At 44.9% G+C, this 14639-nt stretch overlaps 1 pseudogene across 1 annotated transcript; it reads left to right on the forward strand.

Annotated features, from left to right (window-relative positions):
- Window positions 1-1303: 1303 nt before the first annotated feature.
- Window positions 1304-2094, forward strand: LOC108517247 (flavin reductase (NADPH) pseudogene; annotated as a pseudogene). The gene has a single exon (XR_001882052.1). The product of XR_001882052.1 is annotated as a flavin reductase (NADPH) pseudogene (transcript).
- The last annotated feature ends 12545 nt before the right edge of the window (window positions 2095-14639 follow it).

A 14639-nucleotide genomic window follows, 5' to 3' on the forward strand; every position in this document is an offset into this window, starting at 1 on the left:
CCCTCCCTCCCTCCCTCCTTCCCTCCTTCCCTCCTTCCTTCCTTCCTTCCTTCCTTCTCCTTCCTTCCTTCCTCTCTCTTTCTTTTCCTTCTTTTCTTCTTTCCTTCCTTCTTTCTTTCTTTCCTCTTTCTTGCTTTCTTGCTTTCCTCTCTCTCTCTTTCCCTTCCCTCCCTCCTTCCCTTCCTCCTTTGCTTCCTTCCTTCCTTCCTTCCTTCCTTCCTTCCTTCCTTCCTTCCTTCCTTCCGACAGAGTCTCACTCTGTCACCCAGGCTGGAGTGCAGTGGCACAATCTCGGCTCACTGCAACCTCTATCTCCTGGGTTCAAGCTATTCTCCTGTCTCAGCTTCCCAGGTAGCTGAGATTACAGGCGCACACCATCAGGCCTGGCTAATTTTTGTGTTTTTAGTAGAGACAGGGTTTCACCATGTTGGCCAGGATGGTCTTGCACTCCTGACCCTCAAGTGATTCACCTACCTTGGCCTTCCAAAGTGCTAAGATTACAGGTGTGAGCCAGCTCATCTTGTCCAGAAGTAGCTTTAGAGTGAACGTTGGTCATAGCTTTGTTATTTTGTGGGATGCTGTAGTCACAGTCTGTTTGAAATATCTCACTTTACTTGTCAAGTGCCATTTATTTGGCTGTGGCAGTGAAGGGTGTTGTTCTCAAATATCTTTAAGAAATTGTCAGTATCTTGTAAAGTGTGATAACATATAATCCTTGTATTATTTGCCTAAATTATTTCTTTTTGTAAAGCATGAGTTGAATTCTCAAAATACTTTATCATGTTCATTGTACTTTGCATAACTCACTAAATTTTGATGTGTCTCAATTATGTGGGTGGAAAAAGTGAATCAGAAATAGAAGAAATGAGGCTTAATGGAGTACAAGAAGCACAAGGGAAGAAAGAGCCTTTAGTCCAATGCATCTGACCAAGTAGAATTCATACCAGGAACATGAAGTTAGTTTACCATTTGAAAACCAATCAGTGTACTTCATCATATAGACACACTAAAGGAGCAAAACCGTGTGATCATCTCGATAGATAGCAAAGGCATTTGATCACTATCTAAACCACTTCAAGGTGCAAATTCTGGCCAGGCATGGTGGCTCATGCCTGTAATTCCAGCACTTTGGGAGGCTGAGGCAGGAGGATCACTTGAACCTGGGAGTTTGAGACCAGCCTGGCAACATAGCAAGGAGAACTATTTGTCCTGGGATCCCAGTCAAGTCAAAGAAAGATAGCCTAAGACTGGGGTCTTTTAAGGAGCCAGGAGATAGATCAAATAATGAAAATTCTCTCAGTAGGTTCCCGCGCGCGCCGAGATTCTGAGGCCTTGCACCCCCACGACCCCGCAGGATGGCCGTCAAGAAGATCGCGATCTTCGGCGCCACTGGCCAGACCGGGCTCACCACCCTGGCGCAGGCGGTGCAAGCAGGTTACGAAGTGACGGTGCTGGTGCGGGACTCCTCCAGGCTGCCATCAGAGGGGCCCCAGCCGGCCCACGTGGTAGTGGGGGATGTTCTGCAGGCAGCCGATGTGGACAAGACCGTGGCTGGGCAGGATGCTGTCATCGTGCTGCTGGGCACCCGCAATGACCTCAGTCCCACTACAGTGATGTCCGAGGGCGCCCGGAACATTGTGATAGCCATGAAGGCTCATGGTGTGGACAAGGTCGTGGCCTGCACCTCGGCTTTCCTGCTCTGGGACCCCACCAAGGTGCCCCCACGACTGCAGGCCGTGACCGATGACCACATCCGGACGCACAAGGTGCTGCAGGAATCGGGCCTGAAGTACGTGGCTGTGATGCCACCACACATAGGAGACCAGCCGCAAACTGGGGCGTACACAGTAACCCTGGATGGACGAGGGCCCTCGAGGGTCATCTCCAAACATGACTTGGGCCACTTCATGCTGCACTGCCTCACCACTGGTGAGTACGACGGCCACAGCACCTACCCCTCCCACCAGTACCAGTAGCACTCTGTCCCCATCTGGGAGGGTGGCATTCTGGGACATGAGGAACAGAGGAAGGGGGCAATAAATGTTGAGCCAAGAGCTTCAAATTATTCTAGAGAAAAAAAAAAAGAAAATTCTCTGAGAAGGGGACTTTAAAGGAGCTCCAATTCCATTTGCCCCCTCCAGTGACTGCCAGTGTGCTGTTTTTCACCATGATAACAATCTGCCGGTTTTCAAGGTTATCATGGAGTGAGGGCAGGGAGATGAGAACAGGGCAAATTAAATCACCACAAAACTCACTCTTCTCTCTGAGATTCATTCATTTTTTAAAAATAAATGTTCTGTAAGTCTCCACAGTCCTGAAAAAGCAGATTCTAAAAAATTTCACCCATGTTCTCACTGCTTCTATGGAGGAGAGGCTCTTTGAATATTCTCACTCTGCTGTTTTCACTGACATCACCTTCTACCAATTTGATATGGAGGACAGAGAAACCTTATTCCCAGATAGGACCCCTTGCCCTCATTTATATTGTAGTTGCCATGTACGTTGTGTGTACATACAATTTTAAAACCCCACCAGATGATGTTATAATTTTTGCTTCCAGCCACCACACGTAGTTTTTTGAAACTTAAAGGGAGAAAAATAACCTACTATATTTATCTAGATATTTTCCATTTATGTTGCTCTTCCTTATTCCTCAAGCTCCATGTTACCTACTGGTTTGATTTCCCTTCTGCCAGAATTTATTTCAGCATTTCTTTGGAGCAGGTTTGCTGGTGACAAATTCTCTGCATTTTCCTTCATCTGAGAATGTTCTTATTGTACCTTCATTTGTGAAGGGCATTTTCTTTGGATATGAAATTCTATGTTAACATGTTAACAGTTCTTTTCTTTCAGCACTTTTTTTTTTTTTTTTTTTGAGGCAGAGTCTCACTGTGTTGCCCAGGCTGGAGTGCAATGGCATGATCTCAGCTCACTGCAACCTCCGCCTCCAGAGTTCAAGCAATTCTCATGCCTCAGCCTCCTGAGTAGCTGGGATCACAGGCATGCACCACCATACCTGGCTAATTTGTGTGTTTTTAGTAGAGATGGAGTTTTGCCATGTTGCCCAGGCCAGTCTCAAACTACTGGCCTCAAGTGATCCGTCCACCTTGGCCTCCCAAGGTGCTGGGATTACAGGCTTCAGCCACTATTCCTAGCCTCTTTCAGCAATTTAGAAATGTTTTTCCACTGGCTTCTGGCCTCTGTGGTACCTGATGGGAAATTCACAGTCATTCAATTTGTTGTTCCCTTACTCTATTACTCAGGGTCCTCCAGAGAAACAGAATCAATAGGATGCGTGTGTGTGTGTGTGTGTGTGTGTGCGTGTGTGTGTATGTGTATATATATATATAGAGAGAGAGAGAGAGAAAGAGAGAGACAGAGAAATTTATTTTAAGGAATTAGCTCACATGATTATAGAGGCTGACAAGTCCAAAAATTGTGGGGTGGGCCAGCAGCACAGAGACCCAGAGAAGAATTAGTGCTGTAGTTCAGATCCAAAGGTCATCAGGACAGTGACCCTCTAGAGCAAGCTTGTCCAATCCACAGCCCATGGGGCATGTGACCCAGGATGGCTTTGAGTGAGGCTCAACACAAATTCATAAACTTTCTTAAAACATTTTGAGGTTTTTTTTGTGATTTTTATTTTTAGGTTGTCAGTTGTCCTTAGCATTCATGTATTTTATATGTGGCCTAAGACAATTATTCTTCTTCCAGTGTGTCCCAGGGAAGCCAAAAGATTGGACCCCCCTGCCCTAGAGGGAGCTAACATTTCAATTCAAGTCAAGGCATCTGCTGCAGAATTCCTTCTTGCTTGGGGGAGGTCAGTATTTTTGTTCTATTTAGGCCTTCAACTGATTGGATGAGGCCCACTCACATTTTGGAGGGCAATCTGCTTTGCTCAAAGTCCATCGATTTCAACGTTAATCTCACACAAAAACATCTTTATAGAAGTAACCAGAACAATGTTTGACTAAACATCTGGACACTGTGAGGCATCCTCAGCTAATAGAAGTCACCTGCAATTTCTTGAAACTTAACGATTCTCTAACATAGTCATCTGTTTCCTCATGGCTAGCAAGGGAGAGAGTTCCAAGGGTGAGTCTGCTAGCAAGATGGAATCTTATTTAATGTAACATGGTACCATGGTATAATGTAACATGGTACTGGGAATGATGTCACATCACCTTTGTCCTATTCTATTGGTTAAGGCAAGTTACAGATCCTGCCCATACTCAAGGGAACAGGATTCTAAACGTGTATTAATACTAGAATTTGGGGATTATCAAGGATGATTTTACAGTCTTGTCTACCACAGTCTAATCCCCAGTGATTCCCATCTCTTCCTGTGGAGACAAGTATTGCTCCATCTTGGATGCTAATCCACCATGTTGATGTCTGATTGACCCCAGTCCCATGAATGTCTCCTGATTTCTACTTTATTTACTGTTTCTGTTCCTTCCTTCCCCTCTCTCTCTTCCTTCCTTCTTTCCTTCCCTTTCTTCCCTTTCCTTCCTTCCTTCCTTCCTTCCTTCCTTCCTTCCTTCCTTCCTTCCTCCCTTCCTCCCTTCCTCTTTCTTCCTTTCTTCTTCTTCTCCTTTTCTTTTCTTTTCTTTTCTTTTCTTTTCTTTTCTTGCTTCTCTCTCTTTCCTGACAGTGTCTCACTCTGTCACTCAGGCTGGAGTGCAGTGGCATGACCTTGGCTCACTGCAACCTCCGCCTCCTGGGTTCAGATGATTCCTTTGGCTCAGCCTCCTGAGTAGCTGGGATTACAGGCACCCACTACCATGCCTGGATAATGTTTGTATTTTTTTTTTCTTCTTCTTCTTCTTTTTTTTTTTTGGTAAAGATGGGGTTTCATCATTTTGCCCAGGCTGGTCTCGAACTCCTGACCTCAATGATCCACCTGCGTTGGCCTCTCAAAGTACTGGGATTATGGTCATGAGCCACTGCACCCAGCCTTTCCTTCCTTCATTTTCTAATAACATGGTCCTCACTTCCTTCTGAACCATCACTGGTAGCATTCTCCAAGTCCAGATTTCTATTAATGGCTTATTTAAAGCAATTTATACTTTTTCTATGATGCTCATCACAATTCTTCTAGCTTCCACCCACTACCTTATTCCAAAGCCACTTCCACAGCAGCACCCTATTTCTAGGTACCAAAATCTTTATTAGTTATCTATTTCTGCTGTGCCATAAAGGATTCAGCAGGTTTAGGTAGTCTGATTCTTCCACATTCCAAAGAAAGGTTTGGTCCTTGCCTGGCTACTGGGAGACAACCTCTAATCTCCTGGAATCTCCTGTCTGTTAGGAGTGTCTTTGTTTATCTGAGACCTTGAGCCATGTAAGACAGTTCATGTTAACAATGTGATTGATGGCAGGGGCCTTGTACTACCCAGTATGATCTCAGCCTCTGGAGGTGCTGGAGACTGGAGTCAACCATGCAGGCAGTCAGCCATGCCTAGGTAACCAACCTTCAATAAAAGCCCTGGACATAAAGGCTTCAGTGAGTTTCCCTGTTTGGTAATACTCTGTGGGAGCTGTCATTCATCATTGCTGGGAGAATTAAGTGCTGTCTACATGACTCCACAGTGAGAGAACAACTGGAAACTGATGCCTGGTCTCTCCCGACTCTGCCCTATGCATCTTTTTTTCGTTGACGATTTTAATCTGTATCTGCTCGTTGTGATAAACTGTAACCATGAGTGTAATGGCTCTGCTGAATTCTATGAGTCCTTCTAGTGATCATTGAAGTTGAGAGTGGTATTGGGAAATCCCTGAACACAGCTGCATAAAAAATTACCACAAACTTAGTGACTTAAAAGAAAACATGCATTTATTATCTCACAAGAGTCTGGGCACAGATTAACTGGATCCTCTTCTTAGGGTCTCACAGGGCTGCTGTCAAGGGATTGGCTTGAATGTGTTCTAATCTGGAGGCTCAGCTGGGGAAGAAGGTTCTTTCAAGCTCACTCAGGTTGGTGATAGAACTCATTTCCTTGCGGTTGTGGGACTGAGGGTCCTGGCTTCTTGCTGGCTGCTTTCAGCTCTTAGAGGTTGTCTTTAGCTTCTTGGTAGATTGGCCTCCCATCTTGGCTGCTCATTTCTTCAGAACTATCTTGACAGAGAGTGTTAGAGTGAGTTTGATAGCAAGATGGAGTCTTAATAGTATGTAAAGTAATCTTGGGAATGACATCCTATTGATTTTGCTGTATACAGTTGGTTAGAAGCAAGTCACAACTTTGCTCACACTCAAGCAAAATATGTCCTCCTTCAAGGGGAGGAGTTTATTCAAGGATGTGAATACTCATCTTAGAGTGTGTTTACCACACAACTTTCCTGTATGGGGAAAGAGAGAGAAATGGGGCAGTAATGGGAGGGAAAAGAAAGGACAAAACTTTTTTTTTTCTTTTTTTTGGAGACAGGGAGTGGAGTGGAGTGATGTGATGCAATCACAGCTCATTGCAGCCTCAAACTCCTGGGCTTAAGTGATCCTCCCCCCCTTTAGCCTCCCTAGTAGCTGGGACTACAGGTGCATGCCACCATGTCCAGCTGATTTTTAATTTTCTTTTGGTAGAGACAGGAGTCTCATTACGTTGCTCAGATAAGTCTTCAAGTCTTGACCTCAAGTGATCCTCCCACCTTGGCCTCCCAAACTGCTGGGATTACAGGCATGAGCCACTGCACTCAGCCAAAACTTATTTTTTTTTGACATGGGGAAAATTTGTGCTGATAGGAGTGGTTCACTAGAGAGGAAATGATTGATAAAATCCTGTTTTACGGGTCAGCCATTACAGTCTTTTAAATATTCAATGCAATTAAAATTATTATTTTGTCTCTCATATACCACAAAATACGTAATGTATGGGCCCCACTTTCCCCAAATATAAAATGTAGATGTTGACTGGGAGCAGTAACTCACGCTTGTAATCCCAGCACTTTGGGAGGCTGAGGTAGGAAGACTGCTTGAGGTCAGGAGTTCCAGACCAGCCTAGGCAACAAAGTGAGAACCTGTCTCTACAAAAAATAAAATAAAATAAATTCAGCTGAGCATGGAGGTGCATGCCATAGTCCTAGCTACTCAGGAGGCTGAGGTGGGAGGATCACTTGAGTCCCGGGAATTCAAGTCTGCAGTGAGCTATCATTGTGCCACTGCACTCCCGGCTGAGTGACCGAGACAGACCCTATCTCAAAATATAAAATAAAATAAAATAAAATAAAATAAAATAAAATAAAATAAAATAAAAATCATGTTCACTGAAAGGGTTTCAGATAGACTCAGTATTTGCGGCTTCACTACAATGCTATTTTATTTGTAATTCTGGGATAGGCTCTGGGCCTCAGAACACCCTACAGTGGATATTGTTATGACGGCACACATGAAGATGTCCTGTCGATTGTGTGGCAATGAGTTTGTCAGAGATGGTGACAGTGACGCACATTTTTCAGTCTCCCGGAATACGTGTTTCTCAATCTTCAGCTTTTGAGTGGTTTTGCCTACAGAAAGGCCCCGGCGCAGTGCCCCCTGCTGGTGAGTGGCAGCCAGGCGCGTGCGTCATGTCAGTGACGGACAGAGTGGGTCCCTTTGCTGACACGGACCCTGGGGCTGATGCTGAGCCTGCCAGGTTATTTCAGATCAGGTCATTAAAGCAACAGAAGGTCGACTCTATGTAAAACGAGCAGCTCCCAGTAATCTCTACATTTTTTAGACATGTGATGATTTGCTATAGCTCACTTTGGCTGATAAAATATGAGCACTTCACAAAATATTTGTATTTCAGCCTCTGTCTTTGTTCATTTAACAAGCCATTTTGCCCTAATTCTCAGGAGCTGTATTCTTGTTCCATTGGGAAACCTAACTTGGGCCTCAGCAGAGAAGATTTTAAACATGAAATAGGTTAGGAGTGTTAATTTAAAAAAAAATCAGAAAAACATTTAAAACAAAAAAGCCCCTTTCTCTTTCACTTCAGTGATATGAATTAGCATTCATTTGTGCAGGTTTCTAAATGGTGACGAGCATCTTAAAGAAAATTAATTAAAACTAAGAACCAGATTAGTGTTTAGATTATTATTTTAACCTTGGCCTTTGGTGAAGGTAGTAGTTTTATAATGAATAATTATCCCTTTAATTTTGTTCCCATCTAACCACTTTGTATATATCTGGGGTGGGTATGTCATGACAGTGACATTTTTGGCAGCCTTTAATTCAGGAATGCAGTCCACACACTTCAGGATTTTAGTGTCTTAGGTTCACGGGCAGGTGGCTTCTCTACTTAGGCAGTTCCATGAGGCAGGAAGGAAACCAGGAGAATGTGTATCCTCAAACCCAAGTGAACCAGGCATAGGAGGAAGAGTTCTGTTGAGTGAGCTGTGATAATCAACCATTGTGGAGGTCATAGTTAACTTGCTGGGAGCAGTTTTGGTGGAGGGATGGGACAAAGTCTGATTAGAATGGGTTTATAAGAAAATAGGCTTTTCCAGGTGCCCATCAGTGACGGGCTGGATAAAGAAAATGTGCCAGGCGCATGGCTCACGCCTGTAATCCCAGCACTTTGGGAGGCCGAGGCAGGTGGATCACAAGGTCAGGAGATGGAGATCATCCTGGCTAACACGGTGAAACCCTGTCTCTACTAAAATACAAAAAAAAAAAAAAAAAAAAAAAAAATTATCTGGGCATGGTGGCGAGTGTCTGTAGTCCCAGCTACTTGGGAGGCTGAGGTGGGAGAATGGTGTGAACCTGGGAGGCAGAGCTTGCAGTGAGCTGGGACCGTGCCACTGCACTCCAGCCTGGGCGACAGAGTGAGATTCTGTCTCAAAAAAAAAAGAAAAAGAAAAAAAAGAAAATGTGGTACATACATACCATGGAATACTATGCAGCATTAAAAAAAAATAATGTTATCATGCCCTTTGCAGCAACATGGAGGCAGCTGGAGGACATTATCCTAAGCCAACTGACCAAGAAAGAGAAAACCAAATACTGCAGGTTCTCACTTGTAAGTGGGAGCTAAGCATTTGGTACACATGGACATAAAGATGGGAAAAATAGACAATGTAAACTACTAGAGAGGGGAGAAAGGTGGGGAGGCAAGGGCTGAGAAACTACCTATTGGGTACCATACTTACTACCTGGATGACAGGACCATTCATACCCCAAACCATAGCATCATAGAAGGCTTGTAACAAAACTGCACGTTCACCCCTTGATTCTAAAATAAGAGTCTTCCTTATTTCTTTCTCTTTTCCCATTTCTTCCATTTCTTTCTCTTCCTGAACAAATCCATTTAAAAGTGATTAGGTGGGACCAAGCAAGGCAGACATCCACACAGAGCAGCAGGGAAGCCTAGCCTGGGGTGTCAGAGATAGCCAGGGTGAGGTTTGGTGACTGACGCAGAGCATTGGAACCTGAGTTGGATAAGAGGGCCTCCCTGCTGATGGCCAGCCCAGCTTGGCGTATCGGAGCACTGGAGTGTGGAAAGCATTCGTGTAGGATGACAGCTAGTGTGGGGTGTCTGATCATGAGGAGGTAAAGAAGTGCTCCACATAAGAGGACAACCCTAGGTGAGGCATCAGAGCCTGAGCAGGTGAGAGCATCCATGCAGCGGGTATCAGAATTCAAGCAAAAGGGCGGGCGTGGTGGCTCACATCTGCAATCCCAGCACTTTGGGAGGCTGAGGTGGGTGGATCAGGAGTTGGAGACCAGCCTGGCCAACATGGTGAAACCCTGTCTTTACTAAAAATACAAAAATTAGCTGGGAGTGGTGGCGGGCAACTGTAGTCTCAGCTACTCAGGAGGCTGAAGTGGGAGAATCACTTGAGCCTGGGAGGCAGAGGTTGCAGTGAGCCAAGATTATGCCACTGCATTCCAGCCTGGGTGACAGAGTGAGAATCTACCTAAAAAAAAAAAAAAAAAATTCAAGCAAGGTGAGGCAGGCATCCACCTAGAAGTGCCGCCTGGCATGGGGTGTTAGAGTTCTATCAGGGTAAAGAGGGCATCCACACATGGTGGGTGGCCTGGTATGCGGGGTGGAGGTGTCAGATCCTGGACAGAGTGAATATGGGGGTAGAAGTGCCACCTGGCATGGTATGTCAAAATATGAGTGGCAGAAGGATGGTTGGGGGCTAGGCATGGGCCTGGTGGCTTCCACCTGTAATCCCCACATTTTGGGAGGACAATGGGGAAGGATTGCTTGAGGCCAGGAGTTCAAGACCAGCCTGTGCAACACAGCTACATAATTAAAAAAAAAAATTAGCCAGGTAGTGGTGCACGCCTGTAGTCCTGGCTACTCGGGAGGCTGAGGTGGGAGGATCGCTTGAGTCCAGGAGTGCGAGGCTGCAGTGAGCTGTGATTGTGCCACTGCACTTCAACCTGGGCAACAGAGCAGACCCCTGTCTCTTCAAAAAAATCTTGTTTAAAAAGGAGGATGATGGGGCTAGGAAAGTACAAGATGAACCTGAAGAACCTACAACATCATATTCCAGAAGGTAAGTGTGTGATCCAAGAAGGATGGAGACAAATAAAAAAGACACAGAAGCCATCTTGAAACAGTTTTCATTGGCCCAAACTGGGATAACTGAAGCATTAGATTAATGAGAATAATGGACTGAAAAAGATAGAAATCCATGGATCACGTTGGTTAAATGAATAAGTGAATGAATGAATGAACTGAAAGTTTGATGAGGAACAGGATTGTTTACATAGTCTTAAAGTACATCCATACAAAATGCTCAGCAATTATAAAGGGAAAAAGTCTCTTTACAGTAGAGAAGTCTGGAAGACCTCCCCTCACCCCACCCCTTAATCAAGTGACCAAACTGAACATCATCAGCAAAGGGGCAAACCGAAATTATGTGTTACTTAATAAGATGCAATGAAATAACTGTATGCCAAGGATGCATTACCTGAATCTAAAAAGCCAAACCCAGATTGCTGGACAGCCTACAGTTTAACTTGCCTGTATTTTTTTTTTTTTTTTTTTTTTTTTTTTTTTTTTGAGATTGGGTCTTGCTCTATTGTCTAGGCTGGAGTGCAGGGGTGCAATCTCAGCTCACTGCAGCCTCAACCGCCTGGGCTCCAGTGATTCTATCACCTCAGCCTCCTGAGTAGCTGGGACTGCAAGTGCATGCCACCACGCCCAGTTAATTTCTTTTCTTTTCTTTCTCTTTTTTTTTTTTGAGACAGAGTCTTGCTTTGTCACCCAAGCTGGAGTGTGATGGCACAATCCCAGCTCACTGCAACCTCCACCTCCTGGGTTAAAGAGATCCTGCTGCCTCAGCCTCCCAAGCAGCTGGGATTACAAGTGTGCACCAAAAAGCCTGGCTAATTTTTTGTATTTGTAGTAGAGACCAGGTTTCATCATGTTGGCCAGGCTGGTCCTGAACTCCTGACCTCAAGTGATCCACCCACCTCGGCCTCCCAAAGTGCTGGGATTACAGGCATGAGCCACCGCACCCAGCCTAATTTTTTATTATTACTTGTAGAGACGAGGTCTTTCTATGTTGCCCAGGCTGGTTTTGAATTCCTGGGCTCAAGGAATTCAAACTGGCCTTGCCTGTAATCTTCATGGATGTCAAGGGAAGACTAAGGAACTGATCCAAGCTGCAAGCGGCTAAAGAGACATGACAACCTGGTACAACAGGTAATTTTGAAGTTTTTTGTTACAAGGGATATTATTGGACAAAGCTTAAATGAGGTCTAAGGATTTAATGGGAATAATATATCAGTGTTAATTTTCTGTCTTTGATATTTGTCCTGTGGTTTTATGTGAGAACAACCTTTTTTTGTAGAACTGTACAGTAAAGTATTCAAGTGTGATGAAACATTATACTGACTCTTTTTTTCTTTTCTTTTCTTTTTTTTTTTTTTAGAGACAGAGTCTTGCTCTGTCACCCAGGCTGGAGTGCAGTGGTGCAATCATGGCTCACTGAAGCCTTGACCTCCTGGGCCCAAGAATCCTCCCTCCTCAGCCTTTGAGTAGTTGGGACTACAGGTGTGCACCACCATGACTGGCTTATTTTTGTATTTTTTTTTTTTTTGTAGAGATAAGGTTTCACCATGTTGCCCAGGCTGGTCTTGAACTTTTGGGCTCAAGTTATACACCTGACTCGGCCTCCCAAAGTGCTGGGATTAAGACGTGAGCCACCGCACCCAGCTGGTCATAATCAGATGTGTGTGTGTGTGTGTGTGTGTAAAGATCATTTTGACTGCTTTGTGGGGACTGCATTTCGTACAAGCAGAGAGACCAAGTAAAGAGGTTGTTTCATGAATCCAGGTGAGAGAGAAAAGGAGCTCATGTCAGGGTATTAACAGTGGCACTGAAGAGAAGTCCATGGACTTGACCTATATTTGTTGACAATAGAATTGATAGAACGTATTGAGGGATTAAATGTTTGGTGCTGGGGGAGGCTGAAGGTAAAATCAAGACAATACGAGAAAAATCAAGGTTATGCTCAGGTGTGGTTAAAGCAGTAGCAGGGAAAGCAGGAGACTGTGCTATCACGGAATGTGAGTATAGCTGGGATGTCAGCCAAGATGAAGAGAAGAGCTACTGCTGGATTTAGCAACATGGAGCCCATAGGTGATCTTAGCAGAATAATGTGGATGGGTTGTGGGAGCAGAATCCTTCTGACCACGTATTGAGTAGTGAATGAAGGCTGAGAGGTGAAGACATGGAGACCTGGTGATGAGAATCTTTGGAGAAGCATGTCAGTGAAGGAAGAGAGAGAGAGGACTCTTGCTAGAGAGGGACAGGAGGGCTGGAGTTCACTAAGACAAGTAGGTATTCTGATGGGAAAAACCACAGACCTCTTGGTCAAGGACCCCATGTGGGCAGCCTCAGTAGGAACATTGTGGATCGATGATGAGTAAGGATAGATATGTGCATGGCTCCATGGAGCCCCCTAGTTGAGGACATGGTCTGAGGGCAAAGGTGGACCCTGCCTCTGAATTAAACTATTTCTGATACCCACAGGAATGGGGGATCCTAACAGACATTAAGGTCTCAAAGAAAAGAGGAAATAGTATGTCTTGCTACCTGAGTGCAGGCACTGAAATTCGGATCTGTTACACTACTGTGGTATTCCCAATGGTATTCTTCTGTGATTTCAGCTGCCTGGACTCCTCCTTCACCCTCATCCCCTCCTACGTTCTGTCATTCAAGACTCAGCCCACTGGCCCCAACCTCTGGGGCAAGAACACCCCTCTATCTTCTGATGGCCCCTGGGTGACCACCTCTGCCCTGCTGATGGTTGGATTGTAATACTGCTCACCCATCTCTCCTTCTCTCTATGCCTCTTAACAAATGTGATACCTGGAAACAGAGTACCTGAGAGGCATTTGATCCTAGCACTTAGGAAGGAGCCCAGGTTCTGGAGTTGTATTTGAGTACCACCACTTACTGGCCGTGCATCTGAAACTGCCTTTGCAAAAATGCTAACAGTGAGAAAATTACAACAGTGAAAGAGATCCGATCTAACCAACCCCTATCTCACCTTCAACCTCCAAACTGCCCTTAGGCATTACTTTGTCTCCATCCTTCTTGGAGCACACACTTACCTTCTGGAATATGATATTCTAAGTTTCTCAGGTTCATCTTGTACTTTCCTAGCCCAGTCATCCTTCTTTAAAAAAAAATATTTTTTTGAAGAGACAGGGATCTGCTCTGTTGCCCAGGTTGGAGCGCAGTGGCACAATTACAGCTCACTGCAACCTCGCACTCCTAGACTCAAGCAATCCTTGGGTCAAACTAACTTTGGGAGACACTTAATTTATAGTTTAAATAGCAATAGCCCCTTCCCCAAAACTAAACTACCTCTGTAAAGCCCACCAGGTTAGGAGGATGAGAGGAACCTGAGATCTGCTAAGGTATAGACATAAACGATGACCAGCCATTATTCCAGAGGTCACAAGATTGCAACCTCCCCAATTACTTCTGCAGATAACATCACTGTTGTAGAACCTAAGACTGGCTTTTTGAGATTTTTGCACTTCTGACCTGGACCAGCCAACCAGTCCTGTGGCCCCACCCAGAAGCAGACTCAGTACACGTTTTCCACACCCCTCTGATTGCATACCCAGCCAATCAGCAGTGCCCTTTCCCTTGCCTGACAAAGTTGAAAAACCCTACCCTTTGAATTTTCAGGTAGGCTGGTTTGAGTAATACTAAAACTCTGGACTCCCGTTCAGCCAGCACTGCATGAATTAAACTCTTTCCCTATAGCAATTCCCCTGTTTGATAAATCAGCTCGATCTGGGCAGCAGGCAAGATGAACCCGTTGGGTGGTTACATATCCTTAGCATACTGCCTAACGTCTCTGTGCTTTCTTCTTCATCTGTAAAGTGGGGATATTAAAAGTACCTACCTCATAACACTGTTGTGAATGTCAGGGGCGTTTGAACCAGAGCAACTCCATCTTGAATAGCGGCTGAGTAAAATAAGACTGAGACCTACCAGGGTGCATTCTCAGACGGTTAAGGCATTCTAAGTCACAGGATGAGATAGGAGGTCGGCACAAAATACAGGTCATAAAGACCTTGCTGATAAAACAGGTTACAGTAAAGAAGCCGGCTAAAACCAAGATGGTGATGAGAGTGACCGCTGGTCATCCTGGCTGCTGCACTACCTCCAGCGCCATGACAGTTT

This window comes from Rhinopithecus bieti, unplaced genomic scaffold (assembly GCF_001698545.2).
Source record: "Rhinopithecus bieti isolate Rb0 unplaced genomic scaffold, ASM169854v2 scaffold_39998, whole genome shotgun sequence".
Taxonomy (NCBI): domain Eukaryota; kingdom Metazoa; phylum Chordata; class Mammalia; order Primates; family Cercopithecidae; genus Rhinopithecus; species Rhinopithecus bieti.